The sequence below is a fragment of the Pleurodeles waltl genome, chromosome 5 (genome assembly GCF_031143425.1).
Source record: "Pleurodeles waltl isolate 20211129_DDA chromosome 5, aPleWal1.hap1.20221129, whole genome shotgun sequence".
Lineage (NCBI taxonomy): Eukaryota > Metazoa > Chordata > Amphibia > Caudata > Salamandridae > Pleurodeles > Pleurodeles waltl.
In genome coordinates, this window is record NC_090444.1 from 1,040,801,712 (window position 1) to 1,040,820,139 (window position 18,428).

General features: G+C 47.4%; 1 protein-coding gene across 1 annotated transcript in view; it reads left to right on the top strand.

Moving 5' to 3' along the window:
- Positions 1-1,117: 1,117 nt before the first annotated feature.
- Positions 1,118-18,428, top strand: part of SHPRH (SNF2 histone linker PHD RING helicase) — a 746,219-nt gene continuing 728,908 nt past the window's right edge. The window contains exon 1 of the mRNA XM_069235239.1: positions 1,118-1,222. The gene's annotated coding sequence lies outside the window, so the exon portion shown is untranslated. The remainder of the gene's footprint in view (positions 1,223-18,428) is intronic.

Sequence of the window (18,428 nt, forward strand, 5' to 3'; positions counted from 1 at the left end):
CACAAGCAGAACTGATCACAAAAGCTGTTGCTACGTTTTCCTACCAGTGTTATTTGGTCCGAAAAGCTCCTGCCAGTTTTAATAAATAAGCACAACGTTTACTTGGAGTATAAAGTAAACAAAAATGTGTAACGCGCAACTTAACCCCTGGGGGGCATTTTGGCGCTATCAGGACTATATTGTTATCCATCTTGTACTATTTTATTTTTTTTTACTTCAGAAAGATGAAATGCTGAGTGGACCTGCAGGAAATGGAACTTGTGACCAAGTGGTCAAAAAAAGGTTTCTGTAGTGCATGCATTAGTATACTGAACCAACCAAACTGGGGCCATGGGGTGGTGTGAGTTCTAGCATGAGATACTTAACCATTTTTGCAAAAAAACGGTTACTCTTTTGTGTTCGTCTACAGGATTTCCATTCCTCAGTTGTGGGTTAGAGGTGAAAGCGTGGGATCAGAACGACACAGAAGGCCAGGAAAGTCTCTCAGGACCAGGATCAGGTAAGGCGCATATATTATCACGCAGATACAGTGTCAGATTTCAATCTCTCCTCTATTTTACGTATTTTATTTATTTGAAGCCTCACAGTAACACGAAGTATTCTTACTATTAAGGTAAAATGAATGATGATCTGAGGGTCAATTCCTGATGACACTGGAATGAGATTCGTTCATTGAAAGTACGGGGTTGTTGCAAGTGCTCTTGATATACCACGTGGATTCAATTTTATGAGTCCAATTCACAAACGTAATCTTAAACTTCAGGTCTAAGTTTACCTTTGTGAATTGGGCCCTACGAGTCCCATAGCAATTTTTGCATTTCCCCCCGCACATCACATCACCCAAGTGAATTATCTTGAGGCTTTTTATTTCTCAACAGATGTGCCTGTTCTTTCCTACCACCAGTGGTAAACACCTTTCTACTAACCAGGGCTCCATCTATTAAAACCTTTACCAAATGTATAGAAGTGACGTTTGAGAGGTGCTTACACATTCATGCAACGGTTGTAATAGATAACCCAGTCCCTATAGAAGTGCATGTTGAAGTCAAAACATTTTAATTTCATATTAATGCTCAAGTGTAGTATTACCAATAAATTGTGTTTTCACTCACAGGGCCTTCAAATAAGATACGAGATGAACCACCGCACGTTGTATCTGAAGAAGTGTGTTCCATGAACAAACAGCACTCTGAGAGTTGGGAACATACTACTAGTCCCACAGGTGAGTGGACTGCATTTTTTCTGTTGTGCCATTAGAGATGATAACTTCATTTTGAAGCGACGTTTAAACCCTGCTGATATTGTATTAGTTAAGAATTCGTTCACTGATTTAATGTCTTCTGAAAAAACTTTCCTCATTGGCTCCCTTAATTATTATCAGAGGTTTCTATGGCTTTTGAATAAAGTCTTACCACGTATTCTTTCAGATGACAAACGAGTGGCCAGCTGTCTTATTTATTATTATCTTTTCACTACACAAACTCCCTCGACATTGAACTTCCAAAATATAAACAGCCCATAAAGGGATAGCTCAATTTTTGTTGTTTGTGTTACAGCCAGTAGTGCACCCACATTATGCCCCAGTCCACATTTGAGATTTTTTTTTCTACACCAAAGAAAAAAAAAGAAAGAAAAAAAAAGAACTTGGTTGTGGAACCATTACTGAACATATGCATGCTAAATAGTGTTTAGAAAAGAGATCCTGGTCTATGAAAATCCGTAAGGACATTTTTGTTTATTTGCCAACAGAAGTAATTTGACTAAACCTTGATTCCATGTTTTACCCTGATAAGTTGAAAACAGTGCATTCTCCCCTTGTCAATGCTTAGTTTGTAAAAAAGAAAAAAAAATCAGGATGCCACGTCCACTTGCACCACACATTGTTCCTGCCATGCTGCCAGTGACAGTAACAGCACAACTACTAACCGTGACACTCCTAAGTGTGACAATTCAGACTACTCCAGGCCCCAAAAGTATGAGAATGGCTTGGGCGATGGGTAATAGTCAGTTTTAATGTATATTGAGTTAATAATCAACTGACGTTGTAGTACTCTGTAAAATAGCCAGACCGTGCCACCTTGTGGCAGACTGTCACAAGCACCAGTGTTGACAATTAAGTGCTGGTGCTGAGCACCGGAAACCACCGGCTCAAATTGAGCACTGCTGGTATGTAAACAAAGACTAATTAGTGTGAAGTCAGTTTACAGTGTTGGACCGAACCAAATACTATTTTCTTAATTTGTTAGATAGAAGCAGCTACATGGCGCAAATGAACTCACCAGTGTTTCTTTTTCACCAGTGACTGTTTTGATGATATCACCCCTGAACTCTTGTCTGTAGATGGTCCAAAACTCTACAGCATTTCTAATAGCTGGAATACACTTTGCAAACCATATTGCTACTGCAGCAACACCCAGCACTTGCACTGGCTCCCTATTAATTAGGTGATCTGCAGTTCCTTCTTCCTCACACCATAATTGCCACTGAAGAGCCCCAAGTAAGACTACAGTGAAATAAAAACACTATAAATATTCTTTGAAATATATATTTTTTTCCAATGGAACCATAAACCGGGTGGAGATATTTTAAAAATGTAGAAATATGCTATTTAGACTCTTGTTATAAACTGGGCAATCCACTAGTTTACTTCCAGTATTTAAAGAAATTAAAAAAAAACTGGTTAACAATGAAATCATGGAAAAAGATAAATACATCTCAGTTCAGATGGGTCTCAGGCTGTACGTCTGTGACTCATCATAATATTACTTTGAGAGCGTTTGTTATTTTCTTTGGAACGGATGTAGGTTATAGGTCGAGGAAATCTTTCACTAATCAGGTACTCTGACACTCAATATGAATTTTGTTTGCTCTTAATTAATAAAATTAAAATTAAACGATAGAGTAAACTGCCTTTCCTTTTGGACCTGGTCCTCTGGTAGTACTTCTCTGGGTGATTATATTATTGATTGGTGTGTTGTTATAGTACCTCTGAGGTTATACAGTGTGCACATGTGCATTCAGGGTATTCACAGGTTAAGTTTAATCAATAATTAATTCTGTGAATGACCGAACCAGTTTATCCCCAACATGCACCACTTTCCTATCCACGTCCCTTCTGCTTCCCTCCACAGTGGTGGAAAATACTGTTGACACAACGTGTTAAGATCAGAATCAAGGATGAAGCTAGAGTTTGTACTTTCTGCTTTAGGTCAAGTGGCTGGAGGGTTAAGTTAGGCATGGTCGCCCTTTGGGTGGTTGACCCATGAGTAGAGTAAAAGTCTAGAAAGCATTGAAGCAAGGTCTTTCAATATCATGGTTAGAGACTCTGCTGGAAGCTCACACTAAATCCTAGTTGGCTAGTTGCTACTAAAAACAGGTGAATCCAGTGGGAGTTCCAGTCTAGTGGTGTCTTCCCATTAGTCCCCCTGAAAAATTGTAGGTGTTGACTAGTTCGTCTGTGCACATTCTATGGGTGGTAGCCCAAATACAGATCTAGTTGTCCTCCTGTTTGTAACTTTGCCTTTAGAGAGACCTATTGGAGCAATAACTGGTCCTTTGTTGAATGGTATCCAGTGTCTCCTTTGTTACTGACCACTATAGACTGGTAGCCTATTAATAGGACACTAATACTGGAACTTTGAACTAATTAGTATACACTGTCTGACTCTAATTCTGCTGTACAAATGAATCCTTGTTCTAATATTCTTGTTGGATTTGGGGTGATTAAAAGAGTTTTGTGATTTGCGGCATTGTTTGCAGATTCTCTGCCCCTTATGCTTAAACCTACTTGGTTGCCCACCTTGTACACACAGCTACTGGTAAACTCAGATACAGTACAAACATAGGATATTGTTTACATTATGATTGTCAGACTAACACTATTATTTCTCTTAGCCCAGAACTATAGGCAACAAATTGGCAGTCATAGTGAAGTCAAAGTGTTTCTGAAAATAAACAAGGTACTCTTGATACTTTCTTCATGGGATAACACTGTCCTTAGGTCCCAGTGTTATTCTGAGTGTAGTGCCTCACTGCAACAGAGCTAAAAGTACATCCTGGGTGCTACAACTTCAGGTTTGTTTTGTTGTTAATCATTTTAAGTCGGCTTCATTTCCCATATGTCAATAAACACATAGCTCTGATCGTTTTTTTAGTTTGTATGTGTTCACAACATTTGTGGTTTTATTAGTTAAGTATAGGAAGGCAATATTTTAACAGTATATAATTTCCTCTGACCCCCATCCCCATCGATACTTTTTGGTAATCATCTTATCAAACACACACAGTCCATCAGAGAACGTGTATCCTCCTTTCCACATGCTTGGAGGGCTATTACTTCAGGCCTTTGTGTTTTGCAAATTTTAGAAGGGGGTGTGCCCTACCCTTTCGAAAATGCCCCCCCACTACCCCCTGTCCAGATGAACTCCCAGTAGACCATCTGCGGGTCCTCCAACAAGATGTTTAATCCTTACTCCTAAAGGGCACAGTGGAGTTGTTTCCAGAACAGGAACAGGGTCAGGGGTACTACTCCCAGACCTTCCTGCTCCCCGAAAAGTACAGAAGTGTACACCGGATTCCAGTCCTCAGGGATCCAAACTGGTTCCTCAAAAAAGAAAAAGTTGAATATGTTGTTCCTGGAAGCAGAAGACTGAATGATGTTTGTCGACCTGTGGGAATCCTATTTCCACATTCTTATCCATCAGTCACATACAAGGTATCGTCACTGCATGAGTCCGAGCACTACCAGTTTGTGACCTTTCCATTTGGCCTTACTTCCATTCCTCAAGTCTTCACAAAGGTGATGGAAGTGGTTGCGGCTCATCTCAGTCAGGCAGGAGTTCCCTTACATGGATAACTTGCTCATCAAAGCCAACTCTCCAGAGATGGTGTCTTGCCAAACACAAACAACGTGTGTTGTTTGACTTGAGTTTTTGTCTCGATCCAGAAGCCCAAATCTCAGCCGGTGCCCTTTCAGCGAATCCTGTTTATAGGGGCAGTCCTGGACACCACATCGAGTCGAGATTGCCTCCTCCTCAGAAAGTTTAAGATAGACTATGCTTCAGATGTTTCAGAATGAAGCAATCCTTCGAGTCCTGATGGTCTTAAGTCTGCTCGTCTTCAAGCCTCCTGCATTCTGTTGGTTAACCATGCAGTCTTGTACATGATGGCTCTCCAGTGTACCTCCACAGACAGTGGTTTTAACACAGCAAGGAACGCAGTCAATCTGTCCAAATCTTGACAGACAGTATTATTGAGATGTGGTAGATCAACAACCAAAAGGAAGTGGGGTTGCACGTCTGCTGTGCCGAGAAGCAATGTGACTCTGGTCCTAGGCTCAGGACCATCGCATCTGCTTAGTAGCACTTCACCTAACCGGAGTGTTCAGTGTGCATGCGGACAGTCTCAGCTGGTGTCATCTTGCCTACCACAACTGGACTTCATCCAGAGATATTCCAGTAATTGTTCCAGCTACGGGGGACTCCTCGGATAGCTTTTTTTGATTCTCGTGAGAAAGCTCACTGTCTGAAATGCAGTGCCTTTCAGTGTTCAATGAAGGGAGCATAGGGGGATGTGTTTGCTTGTAGTGGAACTTTCTGCTTCATTACATGTTTCCTCCTACACCCTTGATTCATTGGTTTGTGAGGAAAATTCCCTTAAACCAGACCCAAGTGATTCTGATTGCTCCTGACTGGCCACAAAAGGTGTGGTATGCAGGCCTCATTCACCTCTCCAATTTCTCTATGATGTACAGTAGATCTCCACTTGTAATTGCCATAGCAGGTTCTACACCACACCATCACAGCCTCCCCATATATGCCTGTGGATTGAGCAGGGCAATCAGAGTTCCTTTTCTTTACCCCCAAAGTAGTGAATGTTATCTTTTGCTCATGAAGACTCAACCAAGACTGTATACTCGGGCAGATGGGGTACGTTTTTCTCTAATGATGCACATACTTCTCAATAGACACTTTTCAGGGCCGCCTATCTGATATTTTACAGTTTACCTCCTCACTGGCCTTGCATTGGATGCACAGCGGGCACTGTTAAGGGATACTTATTAGCTCTTTTAGCCTTTCTAAATTTGCTTGCTCAGCCACCCCTTGTTAAATCATCCATTGTTCCGAAATTTTTAAAGGGACTCACTAACATGTTTCCCCCAACTCCCTTTATTGTGGCCCACTGGGACCCCAACCTTGTCCTTACAGATCTTAAATGTCTGATCACTATCACGTCTAATAGGCATCTTAGCAAATTAAAAGCTTTATCTGTAAAACCTCTGTTTACCACTTCTTTCCAGACAAGTTGGTGCTAAGAACCAGGACAGCCTTCCTGCCTAAGATGGTTGCACCATTCTACCTGGCCAGGTACTTTACCCTTCCAACATTCTACTTTCCTCCACACCCAAGGAAGAAAGACTCCATTGTTTTGATCCCAAAAGGGCGGTCAGCTTTTTTTACCTGGACAGGGCATGTGAATTCAGACTGAACAACCAGCTGTTTGTGGGATATGTTGGATAGACGCAGGGCAGTACATAAGAGGACATTGTCAAGATGGATAATTCTGCAAATCAAAATCTGCTACACCATAGCACAGAAGGGACCACCAGAAGGTATTTGTGCTCACTTCTCTAGAGGTAAGTTTTTCACTTGGCACTGGAGAGAGGTGTGCAGACATTTGCAAAGCAGTGACCTCGGCATCTCTCCACACCTGTGCAATGAAGGCCACTTCATTCGCTCAGTCCTTCAAGATTTCTTGGCATATGCAACCATGCACCACCTCCTTGGGGGAGGGGCTCCATGGAGAATCTATTGAAAATGGAGGAATTTGCAGGTTAAAGTATCCATCAGAAAAAACTACTTACCTTTTGGTAATGCTCTGTTCGTATCATTGGTGACTTGTGACTGTAGATACACATGGTGTGCATACTTCTGCCATCTAGAGTTGGGTTTAGATGTGTACAACTTATTTTTCTTTTAAGTAAGTCTTATCGACCACGTGACTCCACCTATTAGTGGTATTGAGCATGGGCATCGGCTCCATTGTTAGATTGTTTTTTCTCCGCCATGGGGTTCAGACACGTCGAAGTGAGATCCAGTTTGGCGCCCCATGGGATTCTCGTAGGGCCATCGGATCCGTTCCTCGTCATTTCTCTTAATCATGTTTTTTATCGGTCTCCACTGTCGTGTACATTCCACTTCTTGTAGGTTACCAACTTCTTAACTCCCATTGCTTGACTTGAGAATGTCCTAATAATGGAAAGGACTCCATACAGATTTTGCCCTACGTGCCACGCCCCTCACCAGCCAAGTGACCTCCACAAGGTTTGCAGCCTTTGCTTGTCTTCTGGTCATTGTGAAGACTCCTGTTCGGCATGTGTTGCGTTCCAGAACAAGAAGACTCTACAGAACCAGCATGCTGGTTGAATCGTCTTGGCCTTCATGGCACACAGATGGGAGGAGGATACCCAGGCCTCTTTGGTGAGCAAGAGGAGTTGAATGGCGAGCAACTGAATGCTCCAGGTGCCAAAGTTTCAAGCTATAGCTGCCTATTTGCAGAACGGGCCACATGGTTCACTCTTCAAAATACCAGTAGTTAAAGCTTTTATAGAAGGCCTCAAAAGGGTTATCCCACCCTAGACGCCGCCTGCTCCTGTGTGGAACCTTAGCATAGCTCTTATGAGACTCATGGGCCCTCCTTTTGAACCCTTTCACTCTTGACCACTGCAATTTCCCTCTTGGTAGGGGGGTTTCCTTGTAGCCATCACTTCCCTCAGGCAGTTCAGCGAAATGTATGGTCTTACCTTGAAAGAGCCCTTCTTTCAAGTCCATTACAAAATGGTGGTCCTCGATCCAATCCAAGATTTATTTCTCAGGTGGTCTTAAGGTTTCATATTAACCTACTTCAACCACTCAAGGGGTGTTCCATTTACAAGGCAGGTGTTTCAATTTGGTTGGTCAAATACATGCAGACTTTTTATACTAAAGCTAAAAGAACCCTGCCTGGCCCACCCAGACCTCATTCTAGTCGTAAGAAAGGTCTTCTATGGCTTTCTTAGGTGATATACCATTAGATGACATCTATAAAGCAGCTACTTGGTCGACCCTCATACCTTTACCAACCACTACTGTGTGGATGTGCTGGCCAGACAACAAGCTAGAGTCGGTCAGGCTTTCCTACATATTCTTTTTCAGTCTTGTGCAACATCCTCATGATACGCCACAGCTTTGACTGCTTTACAGTCTGTGCACAGTATGTGTAACTATAGCCACACATGCCACAAACAGAAAATGTCACCTTGTAAGCATCTGTTTGTGGCATGTAGTGCTGTAGGTTCACTTGCGCCCACCATCCTCTTCTGTTGCCTGACATTGTTGCAGATATTCTTTCCTTTCATTATCTTTAATGCTTGCTGTGCATGGGCATCTAACAATGGAGCCAAAGCCCATGCGCAATGCCACTAACAGGTGGAGTCACTAGGTCCTGTGACTGGAAAAGATTGAGGCCCTCATTACAACTTTGTCAGTTTTCGGGCAAGACTGCCGTGCAGAATACTGCCACCATACCATCAGTGCCGGCATTGCAATGACCGCCATATTACGAGACACAAATTGAAAACCGCCCAAAAACAGCCATAAATGCAACACCGTCAGGCTGACCGACGGCGAAAGAATGACTGTCCAACCACCAGCCCCACCACGCCGACACCATTCCGTCCATCCTATGACGTCAGTTCTTTGCCCAGTGGTCCATGTACGGCGGAACATGATTGGGGCTGCGTACCACTGTGGTTCCAAAAGGTACTGCCAACAGTAGATAAAACCACATTGGATAGTTTGAATACCCCACACCTGGGACACATACACAAACCACACACACCTGCTCAGGGCACTATAAAACAGCCCCCCACACACACCCACAATCCCTTGGGAATCCAATGAACAGCACACATAGCAATGATCTATTTACACTGATCTCATACACCACAGGCATATTCACACTGCACACCCAGCACACAGCTGCACGTTTTGCACTAGGCACACATTACACTCACATACCAACACCACAACCCACCTGCATCCACAAACAAACACCCATACCCAACCAAAATGGCACATCAAAAGCACCCACATTTCACTGACAATGAGTTAAGGGTCATGGTAGATGAAATCGTAAGGGTAGAGCCACAGCTTTTCGGAGCCCAGGTCTAGCAAACATCGATGGCAAGGAAAACGGAGTTATGGCAGAGGATCCTTGACGGGCAACTCAGTGGGCACACATCCACGCACAAGGGAGGACATCAGGAAGAGTTGGAACGACCTATGGGGAAAGGTGCATTCCATGGCACCAGATCGCCCTGAACAAGACTGGCGTTGGGCCCCCACCTCCACCCCTTGAGTTAACATCCTGGAAGGAGAAGGTCTTGGACATCATGCATCCTGAGGGCCTGATTGGAATCACCGGAGGGATCGACTCTGGTAAGTCAACAACACCCCGAGGCATTAGCCACTCCTTCCCAGCATGCGTACTCACCAACCATCACTCCCCAATTCACCCCATCCTATACCTCTGTACCTCACCATGCACCCCGTGCCCCTCCCCTGCATGCCACCCCACCCCCGCCATCCCCACACAGTCAACCCCCAATGCATGGATACCAAGCACAATGCCAGAGGATCACAGTCCACTTCACAGTAAAACACCTGCATGGAATACTAAACCACATGCCACACCAACTGGCAGCCCCAACTGCATTCCACCACATGGCAATGGCAGCAATGTCACCCACTGTTCCCAATGGCACATGGAAACAATGGCACAAACCGCATCCCCAAACAATGTCTGCATCACTGCAGCTGTCATTGCCATCACTGGGAAGCAAGTCAGGCAACACTATGCATCACACAATGTGGCCAATAAACACATCTACAAAAGGGAACTCACTCCTTTTCCATCCACAGGTCCCGCTGCCACTGCCATCCGCCAGTGGTTGCCAGGGTCAGACAGCCCTCCCCCGGATGAAAGTCCCGGTAGATGTCTGGACAATGACAACTTGCAGGCCCATCATGGGCAACGGGTGAGTCCACACCCAGCAGTCCCACCCTGGACACACCATCCTCCCCCTGCCATGTGGCAGCCACAGCTCAGCCAGCCTTACGTCCCCAAACCAGTGTCCCAGGGGCGGGTCAATCAGAAGTGGCCCTTCAGTACAGACGCCACAGTCAAGGGCGCACACTCAGTACAATGAAGGTCGAGGTGCTAATGGGAATGGGCACACTGTGCTGGGGCACAGGCACAGCGGGGCCAAAGGTAGTGGGAGGGGACCTGTGGTCCAAGGGATGGGGTAGGCAGAACAACAGACTTCCCAGGTGGCCCTATCACAAGTCCTGGGTGCATACCACCAAACCCAGGACACAATGGGCCAGATACTCACCACTGTGCAGGAGAACCAGAGTCTGCGGGGGGAACACCATCAGGAGGCCATGCAGCAGTGGCAGGCCCTCAATGCCACCATGGCCCCCATTACAGGGGTGCTCAAGAAACTGACCACCATCCTGTGTGAGTCCTCCACCCACCAGCAAACCCCTTCCACTAGCCACATCCCAACAGAGCCCTCTACTACAGTGGCAGCTAATGGAATGGAGGCCCTGCCTGAGGACCCGCAGACCACCAGCAAACTTCCTCTTCAGCTGAGGGACCCCCATGCAAGGAAGGACATCCAACCAGACAGCCTCCAGGTACTGATGCCAAGACCAACACCACTGCCAGGAAGTCACCCTGTCCTGAACATCCACCTTTGTGTGCCACAGAGACACCCTGTTGATGGTCCACTCTCATCTCTCCATTCTCCCATGCCCCCCTATACTGGACCCAGACTACACACAGCTGCCCAGTCTACTCTGACTATGACCCCAACAATCCCCCTTGCACATGTCAGTCCAAATAAACACTATTGAGCACAGCTACTGTCTGGGTGCTTTATTGCAAGAAGTACCTTTTACTGTGGCATTGCATGTTGAACTGTCAACCCATTGTCCTGCCAAAGTTTGTGTAAGTGACAGAAGGGGGAGCATTGTGCAACATGAATGATAGTGGAGCAGGCAGAAGCTGGACACGTGTCAAGGGAGGCAACAGGTGTTACAGGAACCAGAGTGCACCTCACAAATGCCCTGCAAGTAGAATAGGACACGAACAACATTTACTATAGGATTTAAAAATGCCCACACAACACACATGCACCACAATTACGAAGTCCCAAGGGTGATTTGGCAAGTGTCAGCCCACATTCCCAAGACAACCATCCCCAGTTGTGCCTCCATCACAGCAGACAAAGCTAAACTTAAGGCATGTTCCACAGTCAGTCCAATAATTATTCACAGCCTCCCAATGTGTACTCTTAGGAGAGGTAGCAATACTGGTGACACCACAATATTGCAGTTGAAGTGGCAGTTCAGTGAACAATGGAAAAGCACAAACGTGTCACATGTGAAGCAACACAACAGCAGGGAGGTGATTGAACAGAAACGTGCACAGTAGCAACCCCACTGATGGTGAAATGTCACCCCACACAAACAGAGGCAGAGCTGAAAACAATTCCACCAGGGGTAACATACACCAGGAGGATCAATGTCACAAGACAGCCAGGAGTACAGGTAACATAACATACATCTGACACATACCTGGAACTCAGTGGAAGTATTGTTGTATCAACTCTGCTCTGGAGTCAGCTGTATCCTCATCCTCATCATCTTCATCCTCTTCACTCCACATGCCCCTTTCATCAGCCAGTGGCCCAGCTGCCACCTCCTCTGCATCCAGCGATGGTATGTAACATCTCAGGGCCAGGTTGTGTAGCATACAGCAGGCAACCACGATCTGGCACTCTTTCTGTGGTCTGTATAGTAGGGCACCTCTGGAGATCTGTAGACACCAGAATCCGGCCTTCCGTGGGCCAAAGGTTCTTTCTATCACACGTCTTGTCCTACCGTGGGCCTCATTGAAATGGTTTTCAGCATCTGTAGTCTCACAGGTGTCAGCAGCCAGGGCAGGTTGGGATAGCTAGAGTCACCTCTGTGCACAGAGGTAGGGACCATGTCAAGACCGCGATGGAGATAGGGCAGGGTGTGAAGCCAGTTGAGTGTACAGAGGCACCCATCATATTGGATACATACTGGTGAGCCAAGCCCGGTCCCTCTGTAGTGGTGCCCTCATGTGTGGGACATTGCTGTTCCACAGAAATGTAGGAGTCATGCACAGAACCAGAGAACTTGGCAGTCACTTTTGAGATACTTTGGTCAGCAAGACACTCCACCTGCACATTGATAGAATAGACATTTTTCCAGTTCCTGAACACTTGTTTATTTCTCCTCAGTGGCACCAAGGCAATGTGGGGCATGTGCTAAATCGTATAAGGCACCTTTGACAGTTGTTAAATCAGTACGTTGGGGGAACCTGATGTAGCAGGGCAGATGTCTCAACAGGGCAAACAGTACATCCCTCAAAATGCTACTGAACATCGCCTGAGACATCCCTGCTGCCAAGCCCACTCTCATCTGGAACGAGCCTGTGGCAGGAAAGTGGAGGACTGACAACACCTGTACTGTGGGAGGGATGGCATTGGGATGACGGATGGCAGGCAACAGATCAGGCTCCTGCTGGGTCACCAACTCCATGATGGTCTGACGGTTCAGGTGATACTTATGAATGACGTGTAACTCTTCCAGGGTGGCAAGGTCGACTAGGGGCCAGTACACAGGAGCATTCCTCATGCTCAACATTGCACCGTATCTGGGAATAGAGGGGGAGAAGTCAGAGAAAGCTACATTGACTGTGTGGACACAGTGAAGCTGTGGAAAAGTAAAAAATTTCACCCATGACGCAGATAACATTCAGCACCCATTTTACAACATACACGTAAAATAGCAGCCACCTGTCCTGCATGCACAGGGCAGATGGAAATGACCTCATACCACCGGCGTTAGATGTCATGGCGGTAGGCGGTCGCAACCGCCGTGCAACTCCTCATTGGATGACATGGTTGTCTATGGGAGACTGGAGCCAATGGTGATTGCCGCCGGCGGTGACGGTGATGTCCGTGGCGGATGTGACCGTCATTTCATGTGGCAATACTCACTTGACTCCTGACACTCCTGCACACAAGACCTCCACTGCGTGTGCTGCTGTGATCTGACTCTGGAAGCCAAGATGCCACATCCTGCAGGTGATAGGGCCCCAGCCTTCTCCTAGGAGGAACTTGAGAAGCTTGTGGACAGGGCCCTACCCCTGTATGGGCAGTTGTATGGGGCACCAGAGCAGCAGGTGAGTACAATGTCATGGTCTTGTCTGATAGCGATGTGTTTGTGGATGTACATCATTGTGACGTGGCAGATAGAGTGGATGCATGGAGACTGGTGAGGAGTCTGACTGTTAGTGGCGTCTAGACATGTGAGTATGGCCATGAGGTGTGTGCTGTCCACTACTGTCCTTGTGATGCCACTCTACATGACTTTCTCCTTCTGTCTGTGTCACCCATGCAGGTCAGCGCCCATCAGAAGAAGGGGATTTGGCAAGCCATTACCAAGCAAGTGCGGACCCTGGGGGTCCATGCCCGGCACCTACTGCAGAAAGCGGTTGGGAGTACATGAGGCGCTGGGCCTGGAAGACTGCGAAGGCCCAGCTGGGGAAGTCCTCCCAACAAGGGAGGGGTGCCTGTTGGACCCTGACCCCCTAATAGCCTGCATTTTGGCAGTGGCCTACCTTGAGGTGGAACGGGCGCTTGAAGGCAGCACAGAAGCCACAAGGGGGTAAGTCCACACTCTCACCCCATTATTGTGTTGCTTAGGTGCTTTTGGGTTTTGGACTAGTGGGAAGCTGTAGCATAGGTACTAGGTAGATGCCTGTCCACTGTGGGTCTCAGTCACCCTGCCAGGATTGGTTTCACAGATGTGTGCCCATTCCATGCATTCATTGACTTATGAGGTCAAGTACTCCCAAAGTGTAATTTGTGTGGTCACCCTCAACCAAGTTCTGGTACCAAGCTCCTGCCAGAGTCTTCAGTACACCTGAGGTGTCGGGGCATTGTCATCGGTGTTTTCCGACCACTGTGCCACGAGAGATGAGTGTGTCCTGATACTGCTGCCTTGTACTGTATTTGTAGTGAGGCAGAATGGGACAGGATGTCAGTGTTCTAGATGTCATTGGCTTAGTAGGCATGCTACCTACCCATGCAGGATTCAGTTGATACAGGAGTACAGGATTTGTTTCCCTTAACGGCCATGTGGAGTTGGCAAGTACTGGGCATGTGTGACTAGTGTGACTCACATCAAGCACATGTGTGCAATTATACCACCATCAGAGTAAAGGTCAGCATAGCTGTGGTTTGCTCCATGGTGTCCCACTGTTGTAGAATGTTTAGGTGAGGTCTTGGCATGCCATAGCATGGCATCAGATTATGATGTTGTTACACTGTGTGACTGTTGTGCTGGCATTGACCCATTGCACCCTGTCTCTCTCTCTCCCACCCTCGTTCCTTCCCTCTCCTCCTCTGTCTTTTGTGTGTTTAAGCATCATCTGGCGAAGGAGAAGGGGCACTGGCGAGTGGGGAAGCTGCAGCCCATGGGACCCAGAAAGCTGAATCCAGTGGAGCTGAGGAGGGCAAGGGGAGTGCCACGGGGAAGACTGGATCGGCCACACCATCTTCAGATTCCTCCTCCGATGGCGGCTTCCTGGCGGTGGCAGACCCATCTGGGACCACTCCAGTTACATCCTTGTCTGCCACCCCCTTTCCAGCACTGCCCTCCCTGTAGCTCCGCACCCAGTTGCCCATGCCCGCTCACCCAGGTGGGTGGGCATCTCCTTCAGCACAGGAACCCCTGCCACAGTCAGCACTGCTGCCCTCAGTGAGGAGGCTATTGACCTCCTGAGGTCCATTTCTGTGGGACAGTCAACCATCATGAATGCCATCCAGGGACTGGCATAGCAGATGCAGCAGTCCAGTGGATTCCTGGAAGGCATTCACTTTGCCCTGGCTGGCCTGCAGAAATCGTTTCAGGCTCTGGCCTCATTGACGGCAGCCAGTGTCCCTGCTTCCTCCGTCCCCCTTCCAGCTACCTGTTCCCAATCACACATCCCTCTCCCCTCATCCATCCAAGGCACATTTTCAGACCCACATGCATCCACATCTACAGACACTGTACGCTTGGACAGACATAAGCACCACAGACGCCACCACCGCCATGTACACACCACATTCAGATACAGACATGACAATGTCCACTCCCTACACAGACTTCCCCCACCACCTCCCCCCTCACAGGCACTACACCACTCACACTTGCAGTCACGACCTCATCAGTCCCATATCCTGCTACATTTGCCCTCACTGCCGTCACCACAACGTCAGACCAGCATACATGCACCCAATACACCACATCGCACTCAGCACGACGGTCAACATCCCCACATTCAGCACACCCACCCTACCTGCAGACACCACCACAACATTCACTCACACATTCCCCTGCCCTCTCTTCCCCCCTCCTCCCAATGCATCTAAACGCCCACAGTCGCCCACCCAACAGTCACGCGGCACACATGGCATCCAAGCACGCACCTGCTCCCAAATCACCTCCACGTACTCACCTCTCAACCACTCCCTCTACCTCCCCTCCCATACTTTTCTGCCATGACCGCCCGTGCCCCTAAGAAATGTTTCCCATGTGAATTTTCCCTGCTCCCACCAGTGAACTTGTCCCTACCCCCCCTCGCATAAGACTTCCACCCGCAACAAGTCCACAGACACCCCTCCCAAGTCCAGACCCAAACCCATGCCACCAAAATCAAAGTTGAAGCCCAACCACCCCCCACTCCACCCCTTCCTGCCCAGCCCCTTCCCCCCCCCCCCTTCCCCCCTCGGCACACACCTAAGGACCCCCTCCAAACCCAAACCACCACCCCCGGCCCCCCCACCTTGCCGCTGAGGTGCCTGCATGCCCCATTGATGCCCCTGCCCAGTAGAGGCCAGCAGTTTGCAGTCAAGAGTCAAGTTAGGCCCCCATTCTGTGCACAGTGTGCAAGGGGCACAGTGGACTAAATGGACTGGGCCTTGGGTCCCATTGTAAATTGATTTATGTTAATTTTAGTATATACCACTGCACCGTTGGTGTAGATTTATTTCAACCTTGTCCTGGCTTTCCTGTATGTGTGGTGTATATGCGACTGGGCGTATGTGAGTGTGTGTATGAGTGTGTGTTGGTACGGGTGTCTGTTTGCGTGTGTCGGCGTGGCTTGTCATGTGTGAGTGTGTACTAATGTCCTTCCCTCCAGTGTGTGCTAGGTGGGTGTACTTATGTTGGTGTCTTCGTCACTGTCGCTGGTCCTGGAGTTCAGTAACCAGCAGGAGCCTTGGGAAGACTTGCAGTTCACGTGCATTGGTGCCTGCGGATGGGGCCGTGTTCCTGAAGGTGAATGTTCCCTTTTGAGCAATTCGTTTCTACCAGGCTTTTCATGGCGGTGCAACCGCCCTGGAAATCCTGGCAGTGTGCAGCCTCCTAATGGGGTCGTCGGTAACAGCCTCACCATCGCCTGGGTATGCCTCCCGTGGCGGTTCGGGTGGCGAGTTGGTTGTGTTCTGTTGGTTCTGTCCCCGTGCTAATAATATGGTGGTCTGCTCTGCCAGGGCCGCGGCGGTGCGACCTCCACGGACCGCCAGACTCTCAATGACCACCTTACTTCGCAGAAAAACAGGTTGTAGACGACCGAACCAAACACTTGACGGCCGAAGTATGTACAGCATGTGAATCTACAGCACTAAATACCACAAACAGATGCTTACATGATAAGTAAAATTTTCCTTCTGTTGAGCACTATATGTACCTACAGATTCCTCACCGATTTAGCCAACTCTCCATTGCATGACTTGTTATACCACATGTTCTCTTGATGTGACTTCAACGTATTACAGAAAACTGCACCTGCATTATGGATGTCAGCTTCATCCCATGGCCCGAAGGTTGGGTAGAAAGGATGGATGGTAACTGACACCATATTGCCAGTGGGGATGCTTAATGGCTCCAGTGACATCACAAGGTATTGCATGCAGTACCGAAGTGGAGCAGGAACCTTCTACTGGCACTAGAGAGCTATTAAATAGCTTCTACGTTCAGACTGGCATCTGTGATATTCAAAAGGTGAGTAATCTGCAGGGAGATATAAAATCTATCAAAAAGAGTGTTACCAATGTTAAGTAACTTTTTTTTTGTAGTTTGCGCTCTAGGGTCACATACATCTAACCTCATTCCCTGGGTCTCTGTTTGTTGCAGTTCTCTTCTCTTATTACCTGGTTAACATTTCACCATACACATGGTGCACCATGCTACGCTCAACTGCCACTTCATGCATACTCTCACTCACTGTGAGAAAAACAATCTAGCATGGAGTCAGTGCTCTCTAAGGAAGGAATTACCCTACATCTTGTAACTCAAAAGGCTGCTTAAAAAAAACAACCTGCAAACATCTGAGCTCAACACTATATGGCAGGAGTGTGCAAAGCATGAAAATCTACGGTACTAAACGCTACCAATAAATTCTTACAGGGTACGTAACATTTTCCTCCTGACTTGCAACTGGGGATCTGCGACTTATCCTGAATCACAGTTAGGAGGTTCCAACAGCGTTGTGGTGGTATATCTGATTTGCAATGGGGGAGCTGTCATTTGAGAACAGTTGTAGATGGTTTTGAACTCTGATAATATATGCCACAAATTATTACACACAATTAACTCAGTCAATCATTAAACTTTATTCGGTGGGATCACCATAAAAATAATACATTACATAACACAATCATACATCACATTATTAAATTAAATTACGAACTTTAATTGAAGATGACTATTCATGGAATTAAAATACATTTATCTGAGCTCATAACTTAACCGATGCTCGTGAGAGGACACAGACCGGAAATCCGTATAGCACGAGTCCAATGTTGCCTTGAATTGGAGCGGGCGGCGGCTGAGGAGTCTGTGGAGAGGCTGCGGGGGCCATGATGTGAGGCGAGGGTGGGCTGCGGGGTTGCGAGGCATTGTGAAGCAGTGGATTTGGTGACACAGTGGGGTGCTGGGTGCAGGTGCTTGCCTCTCCTCCTTGCCAGCCCGCGTCACCGGGTCAGTGTGCTTTTCTTGCGCGGTTGTTGCCCCAGCCGCCCCACACCCCCTCGAGCCTGCCCGCCTGCTCTGCTGCTTGGCCTCCCGGCTGTTTGCTAATATAGATAATACACTGTTCCAGCTAGAAAAGGAGAGGATACTCAAGAGGGGTCCTAATTTTTAGGAGCAAAAAACCTCACGCACCCAAAAGGGTGTCATGCTTCATCATCGGAGTTGCTCCTCGTCAGACCGGCGCTGCAATGTCTGACGGGCACCACCCCGAAT